The sequence below is a fragment of the Strongylocentrotus purpuratus genome, unplaced genomic scaffold (genome assembly GCF_000002235.5).
Source record: "Strongylocentrotus purpuratus isolate Spur 01 unplaced genomic scaffold, Spur_5.0 spur5_scaffold_20, whole genome shotgun sequence".
NCBI classification, from domain to species: domain Eukaryota; kingdom Metazoa; phylum Echinodermata; class Echinoidea; order Camarodonta; family Strongylocentrotidae; genus Strongylocentrotus; species Strongylocentrotus purpuratus.
The window spans coordinates 12,556,205-12,561,772 of NW_022145606.1; positions in this window are offsets into that span (position 1 = coordinate 12,556,205).

A 5,568-nucleotide genomic window follows, 5' to 3' on the forward strand; every position below is an offset into this window, starting at 1 on the left:
AGTCTTGCGCATCTTTTAAAACATTTTTTTTTTTCGAAAATTGGACTAAGTCACGTGACATTTTGTCTTTGCACGTCAGCCCCCAAATCGATATTAGTTGTGGTTTGTGTAATTATTCAAAATAGTGTAAAGAATATATGTAGTGAAAATGATTGTTTCAATATGAAGAATGTATGATTTATATGAATTGTACGAGGTCTCGTTTGCACAAATTACCATAAATATGCAAATGACTAAATTTTTTCAAAAATGGAAATTACTTTTTAGAGGTTGCATGAATTGTATGCTTTCATTCAAATGAACTTATTAGAAGGATTGGATTGCCCTTAAAAAAAATTGTTATAATATTATTCCTAATGCTGTAAAGAATATATGTAGTGAAAATTAATGATTACATATGAAGAGTATATGATTTAGGGGTAAAAAATGTGAATTGTTCAACCTCGTTTGCATAAATCACCATGAATATGCAAATAAGTGAACTTTTCAAAGATTGAAATTACCATAGTATTCTATACACTTCGCTTGACATGCACCCACATTTTGCGGCGATCAGTCGGTTCACGGCCGAGTTCTTAGGGGGAGGAGGGCATTTATTACCCCCCCCCCCCCCACAAGACATCAAACACCCCGGCCTCATTAGGGTTGAGAGTGTTTTTATAGAGGTTGCATGATTTAATCATTACATATTACAATTGCATCGAAAACGAAGTGTGTATCTTACTCAACACATAAATGCTTGCATATTTAATTCATATATATCGATCTTTATGGACGATTTTCTTGTGATATACAATAAATTGTATAATATTAGTATCAATATCATGGTCTCTGTTCAATTCACAACGAAGTAAGTCGAAAGACAAACTAAGAGAACATTAGAGAAAGGTAAAATAAATGTTACAAGAATGGATCTGAGGAGAAAAGCAATAACCGATGAGAGTGAGAGAAAAAAGAAAATGGGGGAGAGACAGAAAGAGCGTGGGCGAGAGAGAGAGCGAAATTCGATAGAGGGAGAGAGAGAGAGAGAGAGAGGGGGGGGGGCGTAATAGACCCTTTTACCAATTTTATGCAGACCTTTGATATGAAAGTTTATCTTGACGACGACTTTCAGCTTGCCAAAATGCCAAAGATTACCCCCCCCCCCATCATGAATAAAGGGGCATGTTTTCACAGAAGGTTGGGTAACGCGACCACCCCACCGACGCGATGACCTGATGATTCAAAGTACACCTCACAAAGCCAGGGTCCTCCTCCTTTTATTAAATTCCTGGAGAGTATTCGTTTTCACCTTGGATTAACCCCATAACAAGGCACAAACTTGGGCAAGCATATTACGTCCAATAATCACACTGAAAAATAGCACATTTACTCCCGCTACTCATCCTCTCCAAGCGCTATAATTCTCCTTAGAACTATAAGCTAAGAAAGATAACCAACAGTACTTTTCAAGACTCTACCAAACAATCCTTTCAGGACTACAAACCCTCAAGAAAGATTACCAAAGGTCATTTTTTCAGGACTCCTTAATCCTCCCTCTCTCTATCTCTCTCACATGGTGCACCCGCAAGCCTACTGTATATGAATTATTTAGCTGTTAAATGTATGTCCACTACCATAATCAGACTGAAATCCCTCATCCCCACCAAGTCAATACAGTCTACTGATTTGAATACAAGACCGTTTAAAGGTAAATACCAGTATTGGAAACGCCCCAATTTCAAAAAATGAAATGGAAGCTCTCATCACCAATCATGTGAAAGAATATGTTTTGACTAATACATGATGATAAAAAATTTGCCGGGAAACCGCCTACTAATTCATATATTTGGTAAATTTGTTTCTCTCATGGTCTGTGAGAGATATAGGGTAGTCCCATATACATCTTTCTGTGTATAGTGCTTGTAACTTTACGAAGAATGGGCCAAATTTCTTATCATTTTGATGATTCCAGAACCTTGCAGATGCTAGATGCTAGATGATCAACCTTTTCTGGTCGATTCCACAACGTTTCTTTCACAATGCAATCGCATGACCATAACTGGTCTTTACCTTTAAAGATGAGCTTGAGTAGTACGTGGTAATGATAGAAACTAAATTCTCACAGAATCCAACAAAACTTACACTGAATGTCTAAGATTACAAATTAATGACATGCGCCAAACGAGAGAGTAGAGAGCTTAGACAGATAAGGAAATCCGGGTTGATAGGCCCGACAACATGTGCTTAAGATGAAGACATCCGGGTAGGTAGGCCTAGTCTAGTTATGAACCCTTTTAATGATTTTTTTATTCGCCGACTATAAGCGTTAAGCCGAGTGATGGCGCGATCCTTAGAGACGGCGCGATCCCCGATTCGCGCTGGTAATCGGGGATCGCGCCGTCACTATATTACAAAACAAAAACTAAGGATTGCGCCATCACTCGGCTTAACGCTCATAGTCGGCGAATAAGAAAAATCAATAAAAAGGTCCAGAACTAGACTAAAGTTGGCCCAGCACCAAGTGCTTATTTAAGCAAATGAGAGTTGTGTGGGTTTTGTAAAGATGATCACCAGCAAGATTTTGTGAGGTTCTTTTTATCTTACTGGGTCAAACAATCAATCTACCGAAGGATAAACAATCCAGAATGAAAACATAAAGCCATGTTTTCTCGACATACGATGCCTATACACTCAAAATTAATGTACATGTAACATTACAACTCGAATAACACAACAATGCCGCGACAAATACATTTTCAAGGAAAATTTTAATGTACAGAATTAATCTCATATTACACTTGCACATAACACAACAACATAATGAGGGTTTTTGCAAGAGCATAAGAAATTTAAAATTACAAGTGATGGTCAAGAATCTGCACTAAAAGTTATCTCTTTAACAAAAATAAATATTGTGTGTACGTAGTTCATCAAAGTGGCAAGAATGCAGTGATTTACAACAAAACTGATGAATTAATGAATAAATGTGATTGTAATTATCCGTCCTTTAGCACTGTTGCAAATGCAGCGATCTAGCATATTAAGGAATTACAAGTCTTGCTGACCATCTACCGCACCAGGGGGGGGGGGGGGGGTGTTTAACAAATATCTTGAGTCAAACTTAACTCTAAGTTGGACTTGAACATTATGGAGAGTCATTGGTAGCATTACAATTAAACATATTAAAAAACATCAATTCAAGTATTTTAGACTTTTCATAAATTCCACATCAAGAACATGACATTTCCTTGATAATAGAAATTATGAATGATTTGAATCAACATTTTATGCCTTTTAAAATAACTTTTACAAAATATCTTTTAAGATGCTTACGGCTTTTCTTAAGTCCAACTTAGAGTTAAATTCGACTTAGGATCTTTGTGAAACGACCCCCCCCCCCAGAGTGTAGAGAGGCAAACTATGGATGCACCTCAAGATCTTGACCCACTTTCATAAAATTACTCATCAATAACGAGATGCAATGATTTTTTAATGAGATACTGAAATCATTGCATTTGATTGGCTAAGAGCAGATTGGTCATAGATCTGTGGCAGATGTTATTGATAACAAGTTTGATGAAACAGGGCCCTGACCTACCTCGGGTGAAATGTTGCTTCCTCTATAGTTGATTGATTGACAGATTTCATCAAGCCAAGCAATTTCTTCTGTTTATTCCCTGTTTGTGCTTCCCTTCCCAAGAAAAAGTGAATAGCGTCCTGTTGTGAGTCAAAAGAAAAGGCCATTAAATAACAGGTCATTAGCTCTGCAAGATTATACATTACCCATCATCATCATCATCATCATCACCACCCCGATCGCCATCACCATCATCACCACCCCGATCGCCATCACCATCATCACCACCCCGATCGCCATCATCATCATCATCACCACCACCACCATCACCACCACCACCACCACCACCACCACCATCACCTCCACCACCACCACCACCACCACCACCACCATCACCTCCACCACCACCACCACCACCATCACCTCCACCACCACCACCACCACCACCATCACCACCACCAGCACCATCATGAATATCTTACCAGTATACTAGCAGATGATGTAGGGATGAGAGCCGACTGGAGGAGGGATGTAGTCATCAGAGCTGAAGGGATGGTAGGCAGTGAGATTGTAGGTATAACAGACTCATTGCTTTCAGTAGTAACTGCTGCAGCTACAAGAATAATGTAACGCCCAAATGGTCATTTAACAAAAACATCCAGATACTTGAAATCTTTTCAACTTGAAAAAAGCTACATCGACAGGTTGCTATATGACACACTGTTTACAGGCAACGAAAACAAATTCTCTTGTTCCAATTCTAAATATCGCATCAGTCCTAATATCGATTAATTTGGGTACAAATATAAAAGTTGAATTTTTTGTTGTGGTTGTGTTTTGTTGTGGGTTATTTTAATACCATCCCCACACACACACACACACATACACACACATCGACTCTATTGCATATGATATGATTTCAGAAGAGTAGACCCTATGATCCATCACACAAGTGGACAATAATATATGAATAAATAAATAAATAAGTAAATAAATCCTCATCTTTCTCCTTATCCTTCATGTTTTTCTTCTTCCGTTTTCTTACTCTCTTTCCCCTTCTTTTTCTTCTCCTGTTTCCTTTCTCTTCTTGCGTTTCCTTCCTTATAAAAGAGCGGGGCGTCCATGTAAATTGACAACCTACAGTTTTTTTAACTCTCAGAAATTGTTCAGAAGGCCCGCTGTGGGTTGAAAGGCCGTCGGTTTTGTGGTCGACGATGTCGTGTAGGGTTATCGACCATTTTGAAAAAAATAACTACATTATTTTAAAGAACTTCTGTGTATTATTTAGCCAGGACTAATTGAAATATGTGCAATTAAAACAAAACTTTTAAAATTCCCTGTTCTCAATACAGTGCAGAAAATTGCAATTTTATGTCAACCCATGAATGAATCTTTTATGATAAATTTCTATTTTTTACAGGTATGAACAGATGTTTGAACGGCTTTCCATGTGCCTAGAATAAAATCGAAGATAGGCGAGCGAAGTTTTTTATTCCAGTGGTCCGGTTACATGAAATAGGTTACCTTGTGAATTGCGCTGTAGTATGTCAGTTAAAGTATTTAAGAAACATCTCAAAACACATCTATTTGCATTGTAATAAACTAAATTACAATTTCTATCATATATTTTGTTGAGTTCTAAATCATTGACTTTTGTGTTTTGTAAAGCGCTTTAAACAGTTGTAAATTGGATAAAACGCTATAAAAGAAACAATTTATTATTATTATAGTCTCATAGAGAAATTTGAAACTCCAGGTTCAAGCTACAAATTTACATAAAGTTACGAGATTCTACGTCAAACGACAGGATAAATTGACAAATGTATGACGCTTCTGCAAGGTTTACACAAAGCAATATAATACCTTTAATGAACAGTCCAAAGGTCGAGATTGATGTATCGGTGGGCGTGGCTTGACGTTCGGAATAATCAAGAGAGTAGGATTGATGAAGACTTAGTTGATAAAAGACTGTTTGCAGTATTCTTTATTGACATGTATTATATATATGC